This window comes from Armigeres subalbatus, chromosome 2 (assembly GCF_024139115.2).
Source record: "Armigeres subalbatus isolate Guangzhou_Male chromosome 2, GZ_Asu_2, whole genome shotgun sequence".
Taxonomy (NCBI): Eukaryota; Metazoa; Arthropoda; class Insecta; order Diptera; family Culicidae; genus Armigeres; species Armigeres subalbatus.
In genome coordinates this window covers 75,076,211-75,093,180 of record NC_085140.1, presented here as the reverse complement: position 1 = coordinate 75,093,180, position 16,970 = coordinate 75,076,211, and the positions used below count along the sequence as shown (strand labels likewise).

Here is a 16,970-nt window from a genome sequence, read left to right as displayed (position 1 = left end):
GTCGAGGCACTGCAAACACCAATGAGCTCCCGAAATACTCGCACGGAGAAGCGAAGCAGGGACTCTCCAGGAGAGCAGGAAATCCCGAAGAAGCAGCGGAACGTGCAAGATAGTGCTAGCGTACTGAAGGAAGGCGTCAAGAACGGTGATTGGCAAACCGTGGAAAGTCAGCGAGAGAAGAGAAAGAAGCAGAAGGAGTTCGTGGAAAGAAGAAGGAGCAGAAGAAGAAAGAAAAACATCGCTCTTCTCTTAAGAGGGTCAAGGGGACGCCTTGATAGTCGAAGTGAGCGATAAGACAACGTACGCAGCGATCTTACGGAAGGTGAGAGAGGACCTGGTGCTCAAGGACTTGGGTGAAAAAGTGGTGAGGACTAGGTGAACTCAGAGAGGGGAATTGCTGTTCGAGCTGAAGAAGGATCCCACGGTCAAGAGCTCGGCCTTCCGGGAGCTCATTGCCAATTCCTTAGGTAGTGAAGGAAACGTAAGGGCTTTAACGCAGGAGGCCGTGGTCGAATGCAGAGACCTGGACGAGATCACTACGATAGACGAACTGAGGGATGCACTGATCTCACAATGCATGCTGGGCGAAGTTCAGATGACCATTCGGTTGAGGAAAGCGTACGGTGGTACACAAATAGCAGCGATACGACTACCGGTAGATGCCGCCAACAAAATGGTGGAGTTGGCCAAGGTGAAGGTCGGATGGTCTATGTGTCCGTTGAGACTCACCCTCGAATCACCAAACAAATGGAGCGATGCTTCAAATGTATGGCATTTGGACACCAGGCGCGAAACTGCAGTGGCCCAGACAGATCCGGTCTTTGTAGGAAATGTGGTGGAGAAGGACACGTTGCTAGGGACTGCACGAAGCAACCAAGATGCCTGCTCTGCAAACCGGAGGATGGAAACGACCACATGACGGGTGGCTTCCAATGCCCTGCCTACAAGAAGGCGATGGCGGGCCGAGATTAATGGAGATCATCCAGTTGAATCTCAACCATTGCGACACCGCACAGCAGCTGTTGTGGCAGTCGACAACAGAAGCAATGTGTGACGTGGCAATTATTGCTGAGCCGTACCGGATTCCTTCTGATAACGGCAACTGGGTGGCGGATGCTACGGGGATTGCGGCTATCCATGTGATGGGCAGATTTCCTATCCAAGAGGTGTTAGACAGTTCAAGCGAGGGTTTCGTAATCGCCAAAATTAACGGGATCTTTGTGTGTAGCTGTTACGCACCCCCAAGGTGGACTTTGGAGCAGTATAACCGGATGCTGGACTCACTCACGGAGAAGCTGATCGGCCGAAATCCAGTGATCATCGGAGGCGATTTCAATGCTTGGGCAGTGGATTGGGGAAGCAGACTGACTAACGCCAGAGGTTACAGTTTGCTGGAGGCGCTGGCTAAGCTGGAAGTAAGATTGTGCAACGAAGGTACCGTTAGTACATTCCGCAGAGATGGCAGGAGTCCATCATCGATGTCACGTTCTGCAGTCCGTCGATGGCGAGGAACATGAACTGGAGAGTTTGTGAAGAATATACCCATAGCGATCACCAGGCGATCCGATATAGTGTTGGAACGCGAACGCCGACGGTACGACGGGAGACAAGGTCTAGTTGGCGAAGATGGAAGACGAAGGACTTCGATAAGGATCTTTTATCGAAGCACTTCGAGTGAACAGCGACGCTACAAACCTTGACGCAGACCAACTGACGGAAACGCTAGCGAGGGCTTGCGATGCGACGATGCCGAGGAAATTGGAGCCAACGAATAGCCGACGGCCAAGTTACTGGTGGAACGAAAATCTTGCCAATCTTCGCGCTGCCTGTCTCAGAGCTAGGAGACACGTTCAGAGGGCACGGTCTGAAATGGTCAGAGAGGAGCGAAAGATAGTTTTCCGTGAAGCTAGAGCGGCTTTCAAACGGGCGATCCAAATCAGCAAGTCTAACTGCTTCAAGGAGTTGTGCCGGGAAGCTGACGCTGATCCTTGGGGTAACGCTTATCGAGTTGTGACAAAGAAGATCAGGGGTCCAGCGACGCCAGCCGAAATGTGTCCGGACAAGCTGAAGATCATCGTGGACGGTCTTTTCCCGCAGCACGGTTCTACGACTTGGCCGCGTACGCCGTACGAAGATGAAGACCGAGTAACCGCTGCAGGTATGCAAGTCACCAATGACGAGCTATTATCAGTGGCGAAAGGTTTGAAGTTGAAAAAAGCTCCGGGTCCGGATGGAATTCCAAATGTTGCTCTAAAATCCGCGATTTTGGCGTTCCCGGATCTGTTCAAGATGGTGCTGCAGAAGTGTTTAGTAGACGGTAATTTTCCGGACACGTGGAAGATCCAGAAACTGGTGCTGCTGCCGAAACCAGGAAAACCGCCAGGAATCCAGCATCGTATAGGTCCATCTGTCTGCTGGATACAATGGGGAAGCTTCTGGAAAGGCTTATGAAGTTCACGAAGGGCGATACTGGCTTATCGGAAAAGCAGTTCGGATTCAGTTAAGGCAGATCAACTGTGGATGTAATCAGAATAGTCATTGAAGATGCAGAGAGGGCGTCCAAGAAGAAGAGGAGCGGCAATCGGTTCTGCGCGGTAGTGACGATTGACGTCAAAAACGCGTTCAATAGTGCCAGCTGGGAGGCCATCGCCGCAGCGCTGCATGGAATGCGAATCCCCGACTTCCTGTGTAAGATCCTGAGCTACTTCCTGAACCGGATTCTGGTTTACGACACGAACTCGGGGCAGAAGTCGATCAGGGTTACGGCGGGCGTTCCACAAGGGTCCATACTAGGCCCGACGTTATGGAATGTGATGTACAACGGGGTGCTGATGCTGAAGTTGCCCAAAGGTGTAAAGATTTACGGATTCGCGGATGATGTCGTCCTAACGATAACCGGTGAGTCACTGGAGGAGGTGGAAATGCTGGTGGCGGAAGCGACCGACGCAGTAGAAACCTGGATGAATGGAGTCAAGCTGCAGCTGGCTCATCACAAAACGGAAGTGATGCTGGTCAGCAACTGCAAAGTAATCCAGCGGATGCAGATTACCATCGGAGGGCACGACATCCCGTCGGTGCGGACTCTGAGACATCTAGGTGTGATGATTGATGACCGGTTGAACTTCAACACCCACGTGGACTATTCTTGTGAAAAGGCGGCTCAAATGATCAGTGCGTTAGCAAGGATCATGCCGAACGTCGGCGGTCCGAAAGGCAGCAGTAGGCGTCTTATTGCGTCAGTATCATCCTCGATACTAAGGTACGGAGTTCCAGCCTGGGGAGCTGCGCTCAAGACGAAACGTAACCGGAGGAAGCTGAATAGCGTGTTTCGTCTAATGGCCATTCGAGTCGCGAGTGCGTACCGAACTATTTCGTCGGAGGCAGTTTGCGTTATCGCAGGGATGATTCCAGTCTGCATAACCCTAGCAGAGGACATCGAGTGCTACCAACGGAGGGATACCAGAAATGTGAGGAAGGCGGTGAGACTGGACTCTATGGTGAAGTGGCAGCAGGAGTGGGACAATGCGGATAATGGAAGGTGGACCCATCGGCTCATCCCCAATGTGTCGACGTGGGTGAACAGGGAGCATGGTGAGGTGAACTTTTACCTCACACAGTTCCTGTCCGGACACGGCTGTTTCCGCCAATATTTGCACCGGTGTGGCCATGCGTCATCGCCATTCTGCCCGGCGTGTATCGACGTAGAGGAGACTCCAGAGCACGTGATATTCGACTGCCCGAGGTTTGCGGAGGCACGTAGGAGAATGCCTGCCATAAGGGCGGACAACATCGCAGAGCGAATGTGTCACGATGAAGGTACGTGGCATGCGGTAACCAGAGTCGTGACACAAATAATGTCAGAGCTGCAGCGTCGATGGAGAAGGGACCAGCAAGTAAGCGTCGGTTTGGAGCAAAATCCAGCACAGTGAGCAGTGTTGGGTCTCGAGTCGTCGGGGCGCCAGCGAACCGGAAGTCTTCTGCCAACCGGAATCGTCGGACCGACCTCGGCACTCGAACCGTCAACCTGCTGAAGAAAGAAGAAAGAAGAAGAAAGTGCTTCGGGTATGTAGGGCACCGCCAGTGCGGACGTTATCCACCACCGGAACTGTCGGACCACCTCTGCAACCCGAAGACGAAGTCGGCGCAATGCGCGAAAGCGTCCCCTGCGATAGCCGCCGGTAGTCAGGCGGGGCACCATCAGTGCGGAAGTTTTCTTCACCGGAACTGGTGGACCACCCTCGACGCCGGGGGAAGTCAGGAGGATTCGAGTGAGGAAGTTTGTGGCACAACCGCCGAGGGATCGAGACAACGTAGCAGTGGATCTCAGCAAGCCAGTCGGCGAACTAGCCTAAGCTAGGGGCCGGAATTTTAGAAGAAGTGCATGAGCACAGCCCCCCCCGAAGTAGTCGCAGCATCCAGTGGTCCCGGGGGGATCGAGGCAAGGAGGATAAAGGGACCCGGTTTATCCGGGAGGCACATTTTAGCAGGTCGGGAGGAGCCCATCCCTGTTCGCCTTCGAGCATAGTGTGGAAGCTCGAGGTGTCTGTCGCGCAGATTTTTGATGGCCTTTAACCCTTGTAAAAAAAAAAAAACACACACACACACACACACACAGGGGGCAGCAGGGACTTTGTCCAAGGGCTTGACGACCCCTCCCCATGGCCACTGCGAGTTAGACCGGGACCATCGTCCCTAACCCCTAATCCCAAGGCGTCAAGCGACCCGTGCCGAGGGGATGCATGGCCAGGGGGTGAAATAATAAGCTAGGCCTTTAACGGAGCCTGTGGGGTACCTGGGCACCCTCCACAGTAATTGTCCCTTACCGCGTCATGCTGGGCTCTGGCGTGGTGGACCTCTTTTCCCGAGCAACTCGTGGGACCAAAATGGAAAACCAAGGCAATTCTTCAACTAGTGGTAGTAGTGTAGGCGACAACCCCTTCGCAAGAGGTGGGTTGTTCAGGTCTCCGCCTAGGAGGCCAGAGGCAATAGTCGGCAGCTCAGTGCGCAGCGCCAGCGTGGGTCACTTAACCTTCCTCTCGGCTAAAAAACGCCGGTAGAGGTTATTGACGGCCCATGGCTTGTGGAGGCGATGAACCGCAAACGCGATGGGCTTTCGGCCTTCGAGGTGGCGACGGAACAGCTGGACGCCATCATCGACTTTGCGTCATCGAAGCATAATATCAGTAAGGACCTCAAGAGGAGCTTGCAGAAACTTCGAAAGTCGATGTTGGACGCCAAGCTGGAAAAGGCGGTCAGGACGGCCAAGTGCGAACCCGTGAAATCCATGGAGTCAAGGTCTACCCAGACTGAGGCCCAAGAATTCGCGGATTTGGGCAAGGTCGAATCGACCGAGGACGTGCCAGCGAAGACGGTGGTGCCAAAGTCTGCCCAGACCGAGGCTCAAGTATTCGCGGGCACGTCGGGGGTGGCTGCTCCAACGGAGCAGACACAAAAACGGGGGAGACAGTCTCCAGGGGATGAGCTCCCTGGGGGCCGCCCCAAAACGCGGAGGGTTACTACCCCGAACAAGGGTAGTGGGGCTGGGAAGCCGAACCCCGACCAGGTACCTCCAAAACCGGGGGAGGAAGGACTTGGAAAGGTCCGTCCACCCAGGAAAGACGGTGGTAAGGGGTTACGGCAGGCTGAGAGCTCTCAGCCACCCCAGACCAGGGAAATAGAGGGGGATGACGCCTCCTGGACCCTGGTCAAGAATAAGAGGAAACCGAAGACGTCAAGGGCCGAAATGAAGGCCCAGGCGAATGAGGGTAGCAGAAAGTCTAGGGTAGGCGCCAATCGCTCCAGGGCGATGCCTAGTCATCAAAACGGACGAGGCTAAGTACTCGGACGTCTTGAAGGCGATGAGGAGTGACGTCAAGCTCGGTGAACTCGGCGCCGACGTACGTCGAATAAGACGTACCCGGACGGGCGAGATGATCCTCGAGCTAAAGCGGGGCGTCTCGCAAAGGGCGCCGCCTACAAGAAGTTGGCGGAGGAAGTCCTCGGCGAGACGGTCGAGGTGAGGTCACTCACGACGGAGGTGAATCTAAGGGTTAAAGACCTGGACGAGATCACCGAAGTCGAAGAGCTCGTCACGGCACTGCGGCGACAGTGTGAAGTGGAGGCGTCCACCGCAGCCGTTCGGCTACGGAAAGGTCCAGCAGGGACACAGGTAGCATTGGTTCGGCTACCTGAAGCTGACGCCTCCAAGGTAGTCAAGTTAGGGAGCGTCAAGGTGGGGTGGTCGGTATGCCCTGTGGGCATATACGAGCAACCCGAAGTTTGCTTCAAGTGCCTGGAACCAGGGCACAAGCAATGGGACTGCAAAGGCCCTGACAGAAGCAAGCTCTGTCGACGCTGCGGATTGGAGGGACATAAGGCACAATGCTGCACGAACCCTCCCAACTGTTTGATCTGTTCCAGCAAAGCTGCGAACAGCAAGCACCCATGGGGGTTCAGAAGTGCCCGGCGTTTAAGCGTGTTGCAAAATCACAGTGCAGGTAACGCAGCTAAACCTGAACCACTGTGATGCAGCCCAGCAACTGCTGTGTCAGACAGTTGCTGAATGGGGACGGATATCGCCATCATAGCAGATCCTTACCGGGTACCCGCCAGGAACGGTAATTGGGTCACCGATGGGTCTCAAATGGCAGCGATATGGACAACGGGGAAATACCCAGTTCAAGAGTTGGTGTCTTCGACACACGAGGGCTTCGTCATTGCCAAAATCAACGGGGTCTTCTTCTGCAGCTGCTATGCGCCTCCTCGATGGTCGATCGAGCAGTTCGGTCGTATGCTGGATTGTTTGACGGCTAACTTGATGGGGCGTAGGCCGGTGGTGATAGCGGGGGACTTCAACGCTTGGGCCGTGGAATGGGGAAGCCGATCCACGAATCAACGGGGGCAGATCCTGCTGGAATCACTGGCCATGTTGGATGTGGACTTGGCTAATGTCGGTACCAAAAGTACCTACAGCTGGAACGGCGCCGAGTCGATTATCGACGTTACGTTCTGGAGCCCTGGCCAAACGAGTAGTTCGAACTGGAGGGTAGATGATGGCTACACTCACAGCGACCACCTGGCGGTTCGCTACAGTATCGACTATACGACCAGCATTCAGCGGACGGAAGGGGCGAGGCCTAGTCCTCGTATGTGGAAGACATCATACTTCGACGACGAGGTGTTTAAGGAAGCGCTCCGCCGCGAGCACAATACTCTCGGTCTGAGTGGCGAGCAGCTGGTAACAGTACTCTCGCGTGCATGCGATGCCACCATGCCTAGGAAAGTCCACCCTAGGAATGGGAGACCACCGGCTTACTGGTGGACTCAAGCAATTGCGAACCTGCGCCGCGCCTGCCTACGGGCAAGGAGGCGGATGCAGCGAGCACGCACAGAAGAGGAGCGTGTTGAACGACGGGTGGCGTTCGTGGCTGCTAGAGCCGCTCTGAAGACTGAGATTAGATCAAGCAAAAAAGCCTGCTTCGAGGGCCTGTGTCAAAGTGCCAACGCGAATTCATGGGGTGACGCCTATAGGGTCGTAATGGCCAAGACACGTGGGGCGATGGCCCCTACAGAGCGGTCTCCAGAGATGCTGGAGAGGATCATCGCGGGGCTCTTCCCACGTCACGACCCAAGCCCCTGGCCACCCTTCGTGGAGCTGCCAGGAGCCAGGGTGGCCGACGAAGGAAGAGTAACTGTGGCGGAGCTTGCGGGGATTGCACAGTCCCTTAGTGTAGGTAAGGCGCCAGGACCGGATGGTATTCCGAACCTGGCCATTAAAGCGGCCATTGCCGAGGCTCCCGAGATGTTCAGATCTGTCATGCAGAGATGCCTGGACGAGGGAGTCTTCTTTGAAGCATGGAAAAAGCAGAGCTTGATCCTATTGCCAAAGGCGGGAAAACCACCGAAGGATCCGTCGGCATATAGACCAATATGTTTGCTTGATACGGCGGGGAAGGTGCTCGAGAAGATCATCCTCAATGGGTTGTTGATACGCACGGAGGGTGCGGATGGTCTATCGAGTAACCAGTTTGGCTTCCGAGAGGGTAAGTCGACCGTAGACCCTATCTTGTCGGTTACCAAATCCGCGGAGATAGCTATCCAGCGTAAGAGGAGGGGAGTTCGCTATTGTGCAGTAGTGACTCTCGACGTGAGGAATGCTTTCAATAGTGCCAGTTGGGCAGCTATTGCAGATGCGCTCCTGCGTCTTGGAATTCCCGAGTACCTGTACAAGATTCTCGGAAGCTACTTCCAGAATCGAGTACTGGGATACGACACGGAGGCGGGTCGGAAGTGTGTTGACATAACCTCAGGGGTTCCGCAAGGTTCCATACTGGGTCCGGTGTTATGGAACGTCATGTACGACGGTGTCTTGAGGTTGAAGTTCCCGGTGGGCGTGGTAATCGTTGGCTTCGCTGACGATATTACGCTGGAGGTCTACGGCGAATCGATCGAAGAGGTGGAGTTGACTGCAGCCCACTCGATCGCAATTGTGGAGGAGTGGATGAGTTCCAGGAAGTTAGAACTGGCTCACCACAAGACTGAGGTGGTTGTTGTTAACAACCGAAAGTCGGAGCAGCAAGCGGTGATAAGGGTAGGCAACTGCACGATCACCTCTGAACGCTCAATCAAACTCTTGGGGGTAATAATCGACGATAAGCTCACCTTTGGTAGCCACGTCAATTACGCCTGCAAGCGTGCCTTCACAGCTATAGTGGCATTGTCCCGGATGATGTCCAATAGCTCTGCGGTTTATGCCAGCAAGCGCAAGCTTCTGGCTAGCATTGCTCTGTCCATACTGAGGTATGGGGGGCCAGCTTGGGGCACGGCCCTGCGTATTAACTGCTACAGAACGAAGTTAGAAAGTACGTATAGGCTCATGTTGCGAGCGCGTACCGTACCGTGTCGCACGATGCACTCTGCGTCATCACCGGTATGATGCCTATTGACATCGTTATCGGTGAAGACATAGAGTGCTTTGAAATGCGCGGCACGAGAGGCATCCGCAGGACTGTCAGGTTGGCCTCAATGGTCAAATGGCAGCGTGCGTGGGACAGTTCCACTAAGGGTAGATGGACACATAGGTTGATACCGGAGATAGGTACGTGGGTCAAGAGGCGCCATGGGGAAATCACTTTCCACCTGACCCAGGTCCTTACAGGCCATGGTTGCTTCAGACAGTACCTACACCGGTTCGGACACTCGGCCTCGCCCGAGTGTCCGGTGTGCGTTGGTTTAGAGGAAACGGCGGAACACGTGTTGCTCGTGTGCCCGCGTTTTCGCACAATGCGTGACCACATGCTTGCCACAACCCAGACAACCTAGTTCGGAGGATGTGTAAAGATGAAGTTGGCTGGAACGCCGTTTTATCGGCTATCGTCCAAATCGTCTCGGAGCTACACAGAAGGTGGCGCGTGGACTCGAGGGATGGCTAGTTCAGGCGCAAATAAGAGGTGGTCCAAGGGTTCGGAGTCGGCTTCATGGGTCATACCGGTGCCCTGTGGTCGAACTCGATCCTTTTATCGAACAAGTGGCCGCGTGAAAAACAACATGGTATCGTCGCTTTCGCGGCGTCGGTCAACCGGGCGGGTTCCGAGCCCGAGGACGGAAAGGGGTCCTCGTCAAGGCTGGGGCAGGCGTAGGCACCGCGTCGGCAAGTCCCTCTGTGTGCTGGCGAATCGCAGAAAGGTCAATTTGGGGTGCACGCGGCATCATCATTCTTGATACCAGTCGTGCAGAGGGAAGCAGGCGCGAAGTCGACCCTGCCCACCTTCCGAGGACATAGGGCGTGGTAAGGCCACCTGGAAAGCCGGCAATGCGCTGGCACGATACCATGGTGTTCTTCTAAAAAAGCGAGTCACGATGTTCGATGCTGCAAGGACACGTAGCTAACCTCGAGGGTGCGTTATGCACTGGCCCCCCTTTGAAGCATTACTTTATGGTTGTACCGAACGGACGATGGGCTTGGCGGCAATGGAAACGGTTTAGCTGGTCGAGGATGCAGTCCTGCCTCCCTCATTGGAGGTGGCCCCTAACCCAGCACTTCCTGGTCAACCCAGGATGTCTGTTGAGCAGATTCCCCCTCCATTGTTTAGGAAGAAAAAAAACACACACACACTCACACATACCACTATCTGCATCGGTGTGGCCATGCGTCATCGCCATTCTGCCCGGCGTGTAATAACGTAGAGGAGACTCCAGAGCACGTGATATTCGGCTGCCCGAAGCCTGCGGAGGCACGTACAAGAATGCCTGCAATAAGGGCGGACAACATCGCAGAGCGAATGTGTCGCGATGAAGGTACGTGGAATGCGGTAAGCAGAGTCGTGATGCAAATACTGTCAGAGCTGCAGCGTCGATGGAGAAGGGACCAGCAAGTAAGCGTCGGTTTGGAGGGAAATCCAGCACAGTGAGCAGTGTTTGTATTGTATTGTTTATTGTTTATTGTTTATTGTTTATGGTTTATTGTTTATTGTTTATTGTTTATTGTTTATTGTTTATTGTTTATTGTTTATTGTTTATTGTTTATTGTTTATTGTTTATTGTTTATTGTTTATTGTTTATTGTTTATTGTTTATTGTTTATTGTTTATTGTTTATTGTTTATTGTTTATTGTTTATTGTTTATTGTTTATTGTTTATTGTTTATTGTTTATTGTTTATTGTTTATTGTTTATTGTTTATTGTTTATTGTTTATTGTTTATTGTTTATTGTTTATTGTTTATTGTTTATTGTTTATTGTTTATTGTTTATTGTTTATTGTTTTTTGTTTATTGTTTTTTGTTTATTGTTTTTTGTTTTTTGTTTTTTGTTTATTGTTTATTGTTTATTGTTTATTGTTTATTGTTTATTGTTTATTGTTTATTGTTTATTGTTTATTGTTTATTGTTTATTGTTTATTGTTTATTGTTTATTGTTTATTGTTTATTGTTTATTGTTTATTGTTTATTGTTTATTGTTTATTGTTTATTGTTTATTGTTTATTGTTTATTGTTTATTGTTTATTGTTTATTGTTTATTGTTTATTGTTTATTGTTTATTGTTTATTGTTTATTATTTATTGTTTATTGTTTATTGTTTATTGTTTATTGTTTATTGTTTATTGTTTATTGTTTATTGTTTATTGTTTATTGTTTATTATTTATTGTTTATTGTTTATTGTTTATTGTTTATTGTTTATTGTTTATTGTTTATTGTTTATTGTTTATTGTTTATTGTTTATTGTTTATTGTTTATTGTTTATTGTTTATTGTTTATTGTTTATTGTTTATTGTTTATTGTTTATTGTTTATTGTTTATTGTTTATTGTTTATTGTTTATTGTTTATTGTTTATTGTTTATTGTTTATTGTTTATTGTTTATTGTTTATTGTTTATTGTTTATTGTTTATTGTTTATTGTTTATTGTTTATTGTTTATTGTTTATTGTTTATTGTTTATTGTTTATTGTTTATTGTTTATTGTTTATTGTTTATTGTTTATTGTTTATTGTTTATTGTTTATTGTTTATTGTTTATTGTTTATTGTTTATTGTTTATTGTTTATTGTTTATTGTTTATTGTTTATTGTTTATTGTTTATTGTTTATTGTTTATTGTTTATTGTTTATTGTTCATTGTTTATTGTTTATTGTTTATTGTTTTCCGTCCGTCCGAAATCATCGCGCACAATTTCTATGCACAACTTCACTCTGATGCAATTGTCAAAGGATTGAGATCACAACAACTGATCAAGCCTCACGAATTTCGAAGTAAACAGTAGATCCACACCACAATCTTTTATGGGCACATTGCAGATATTGTGAAACAAATTGGAATAAGTTCATGAAATTTTTATGGAGTTTGGAAAAAAGCACACTCTCGAAGATTTTCCTATAGATTCAGAAAAATAAAAATCTGGCAACTCACGAATAGAATATAAAAAAGTGAAACTGTGTTAAAAACCTTTTAAACTGCGTTTGTTATTAAGTTCGTCATTTTCGTAATTTGAGTTCTTCCAGTAATTTGTCCTTCATTTCTAGAAAGTGAGACGATAAAATCATACTGCAAAAATATTATTAGATAAATAATAATTAAGGAATATCGACACTACAAAGTGTTCTTTTTTCTCTGATTTTGTTTATAGTTGGTATGATTTCTTTTATTTGCCTAATTTTAAATTTATGCCTTCTTCTACAATGCAATATCTTCTTCGCTTAACTCATCTAAATTTTTGTAAGGTAATTTATTTTTGGATAAAGTTAAGTTGGAAAATGTTCCTAATTAACACAGTTCAAAACAAATAAATTAGCATTGTGGGATAAGGATAGATATTCCCAGCAGGGACTTAGAATGAAAGTAATATTGCTTATTTTGGTTAAATTCCACTGTGGTCAAGAATTTGCCTTGCAACTAGTATCTGCAACTAGCAACTGTATCAAAAGGTAAAATATCTAAGTTGAATAGATGTAGCGAAGAGCAACAACTTATCGACAATACCTATCGGTTTTCTTGGTACTTCTGATCTCTATTAGTTAATTATATTAGGAAAAAACCTCAACATGAAGTGTATGCATTATTGCCGACACGTGTGATCGCCATCACACATTTATCAAGCAGACAATCATTCTCCACTTAACGTGGAAAACAAATGATGCTCGACTCAAGTGGTGACATTAGACGACAGTAAACGCCCAACAGGTCGTAAAATCAGTTTTTACGCTTTGACATATGCAGTTCAATGCTTTTCCCAGCGGTGGATAAAGCGACATAAAAACCCTTTCACATGCCAACCTTCGAGAGGTACTTGTCCTGTTTCCATATGGTTCGTTTAATGAACCTACTTTGAAGCGAGAAGATCGTTCCAGAAAATGCGCGCACACGATGGAAGAAAAATGAACGAAATTTCCCGGAATGTGGAGTCGTTCACACATAATCTCGTGTTGTTGTTCGTGGAACTGTTCTCCGCATCATTGCCGGCGCGGTCTTCGGAACGGAAGAAACGTGTATAATACATTTTGATGATGCGCAGTAAATTTAAGAAAGCGATGATAAATGCTCGCACATGCTCTCAATGCTTCATCCCATATTCCGATTGCAATCAAACATATTTATGCTGGGATGGATGGGTCGCTATCGTCACAGTCGCTGTCTACGGTCTTCAGTTGGTGATTGCCTTCTGCGAGTGTGCTGTTCTCGGAACGATGTCGATTGTCTATGAAAGAGCCATTTGATTCATGGAAGAAACATCAAAACTGCGATTATGCATACCTCCACAAAAAAAAAGGATTCAACTAACGATATACAGGTTGGAACCATTTTTTACCACCGCAATTTTTTAGTGATATTCAGTTTAAGACCCAGTTTAAGTAGTAATATGCATATAAATCCTTCATAACGAAGAACACCATTCGTCAAGACTGAAACAGACAATTTGCCATTTTCACTAAATCATAACATTTAAGAAATGGTACTTTACAACTTGTATTGTAATCGATATTTAAGAACCATGCTGTTGAATACTTTTAGAATGAAGTCATCGCCCTTCATTGCGTACCGAGGAAAGTCATACACAAGCAAGTTACCACCTAAAATGTTCAATGTTCATGATTAAGCAGTTTAGTGCTCGTGATTCCTCCTACGGTATGGTTATTAGAGAAGACGCACAGCATGAATACGAGAGTACATACATACTACACGAGGGGGACAGGCCGTGAAAGTACAAAGACCCATTCTGGTGAGCAGTTGTTACGACATCAGCCAGAGCCAGTGCGCATACCTACCGACATAATGCTGCTGTAATGCTTTGGATAAATCGACACAGCATCCGTAGTTTGTGAGGCGAAAGAAAGGAGAAAGCCGGTAGTGGAGGTCGTCGGGTCGGTTGCGTCGGGCGCAAACGGCGGTGCGGTGGTAGTTTAACCAGATTGATACCGGTTACTAAATAATGCATCTACTTCTATTAGCCATGTGCTCTTTCGAGATGGCAAGAGAGGGAGTCTTGTGGTCTTCAACCGAAGCGTGTAACATGATTTGATGCTTTTGTCGACGTGCTCATTGCACGGTCGTATGAATAGTTGATGGTGGTAAAGCAGTTCCTGTATTGTTAAAGTTAATGGACGTGAGGCGTTTGAGAAAGCAACCCATTGGCTGGAGAATAACATTGATGGATGGCTTGAAGAAATGCTCAACCTTCTTGGGGGGAGCTTATTGTTATTTTTGTATTAAATTTGAATAGGTTGCCAGATGGCTGATTTTTCATATTCCTTGGTAGGATTACGTTCGTAGACAAACAGACGTTTTGCAATTTGCTATCTCTAGTCCCAATTATGTTTGTCAACACGCATGCTTGCTGTCTGAAAAAAAAACTCAAGGAATATGAATCTTTTAACTATTACATACAATATATGTAATAAGATCTATAAGCTTAAAAAGCAATAGTTCTCATACGCACTGTAAACAGTTGAAAGCTATTATTTGAATTAGTAATTCATTTTTCACAGGGACTCCGAATACCTCCCTACTGAGCGATGATTGCGTCTCGTAATGTTTTAATCAAAATTCCCAGCCAAATTAGCCACCGTGAAAAGTTTAATGAAACCGTCTCGCATCCGTAATCACTCAATCAACACTGAAGGCGACGCCGTCAAACGTCCCCGCTTCGATCCCGTCTGCAGTCCCGATTACAGTCGACCATAATCAGCATTATTATCACTCTGCTTTCCCCAATGATTATTCCACCTTCATAAAATCATCGCATCTCGGGAAGAAAAAAAATTAACAATCTTCATGCTTTACGTTCCTGTGTTATTCCGTTGGAATCTGAAATGCATCCCCCAGCTAAATGGAAGAACTGAGCAAAAAAAAGTGGAATGGAAAAAGTAGCAACAGCTATGAAAAATTTACCTTTTTATGTGCTCCGAAGATTTTACAACGCTACGCAAATTTACAGCAGGGCAGACGTCAAACACCAACAGCAGAGGCAGGAGTCAGGACACCGGAAAAATTCTGCAACTGGAGGAAAAAAAAGATCAAATCAAAACTTTTTCTTCAGTGGCGTTCCACTCTCTTTTTCTCTATGCTGAGGTCCTCTTCGTCCTTAAATTGTCACTATTTTTCAAGTTTTTTTATTCGGTTACTACCAATCCAGTACAAGCGACAAAAAAGAATCAACCAGAAGAGGCACATAAATCACTGGGCACCGCACGAGCTCACTCTGCTTCGTTCCTGTTTTTGCTTCGCAGTTCTTCTGACAAGTGATTTAGGCAACGACAACGATGACGACTTCAACAATATATCCTTGTTATCGAGGATTGTGTTTTAGGGGCTTGGTCTCTGGCGACACTTTTTCTTTGGTGAAATGACTTTACGCTGTAAATCGCACATATCCTTATCAATTTGATTCCGTTTTCGTTATTGTGTTTCGGTTTTATCACTTTTTCGCACTTATTTTATTTTATTTTGGGGAGCACTTTTCACATCATTCATCACACCGGGTGAGCATATAAACATGTATTAACAGCTAGCTAAAAGTACTTCGCTCGGAATTATCACGTGGGACCCAAAACCATCCAGCACTAAAATCGCCTAACTTGTGATTTATGGTTGTTGAAATGGTGCTATTTGTCCATTAAGGTTTATTTTCCCTTGGTCTATTTCCTCACGAGTGACAATCACGACGCCAGAAGGACGACTTCCACACTTGGACTCCACATATCGTACCCATATAATCAACACATGGGCTTACGGGCACGGGCTATCCGAAAATGTAAACAGCTCTGATCGGGGCCGAACCCAGAAGTAACATCCAAAAGAAAACCTTTAAAAAGTCACTCTTGGAAATCCAAAGAACTAGTAAAAAAATAGTCGTTTTGCATATTCAACATTTGCCTTTAACAATTGTTCCATTCAAGAATTCTTTGTAGTAGGGACACGGCAGGTATTTCCGTCCATCGTCATAGGGGCTAAAAACATCGAAAGGGGCGTCTTTTTGCTAGAACTCCAATATAGCAGAACGTACCTCCTGAGCTTACGATTTGATACGGATGAGTTTGTCAAAAAAGTTTCTCTTTTATTGGTTTTCGAGACTATGACGAAAAGACGAAAAAACCTGCCTAACCCTATAGATCTTGAAGTCTATACGCATAGCCAAAGAGCTGAAGGCTCCTTTTTTAATAATTCATGCCTTATTTAATCTATGCAACTAAATTGAATACGCCTTCAATGATTGTTCCTTTCCAGGTAATCCAAGAATTTCTTTGCCCTTGAGGTCTAAACCCGTAGCCAAAGGTATGAAATCACATTTCAAAAATGGTTCATGTTTTTTTTTTGATCTATAGACCCAAATAGGATACGCCTTCAACAATTGTTTCATTCAATATAATCCAAGAATTCCTTAGTGTATAGGTCATAACATCAACACGGGTAACCAAAGGACATTTTTCTCTTTTAAGAATGGTTTATGCCTTTTTGGTTCATAGAGCCAAATTGGATCACCCTTCAGCAAACGTTCAGTTCTAAGTCCTCCAATAGTTCCCTGGATCACAAGACTTATGCAAAAATTGTTAGCCTTTTTTAAATCATTTTTGCTGTTTGTGATCTATAGAATTGAGTTGGATGAGCGGGAGGATAGGAGTAAGCCTTGGCAGAAGACGGGCGTGAAAAATATATAACCGATAAAAAGTTGTCAAAACCAATGAATAAATTTTCAAAAATTCGGAGTGAACTCGTACATCGGGAGCAGTGTAGCGGACAGTTCTTTAAATCGTTCATGGCAGAACAAAACCGGACGAATAATGTACTGGATCAACCTTGAGTAACCTTTCGGGCTCTGTAATGGCAGCTTCCTCTCTGAAGAAAGGGGATAAGCAGTTTCCCCTTAATTTAAACAGCTTCGTGTGCAGGATACAAGCATGTGAAAGTAGTGATCATCGACTATCAAGATCATGACAGCAACACCGAGTCTGTTAAGTACAATTTTCATTAATTTCAAATGACAA

The 16,970-nt window shown here is 46.9% G+C and overlaps 1 protein-coding gene across 4 annotated transcripts in view; it reads right to left on the bottom strand.

Annotated features, from left to right (window-relative positions):
* The window catches only part of LOC134209155 (protein FAM133A), a 302,610-nt gene that overhangs the window by 265,164 nt on the left and 20,476 nt on the right, over positions 1-16,970 (bottom strand). For all 4 annotated transcript variants that reach the window (XM_062685134.1, XM_062685135.1, XM_062685136.1 and 1 more), the window contains exon 2: positions 14,878-14,985. The gene's annotated coding sequence lies outside the window, so the exon portion shown is untranslated. The remainder of the gene's footprint in view (positions 1-14,877; positions 14,986-16,970) is intronic.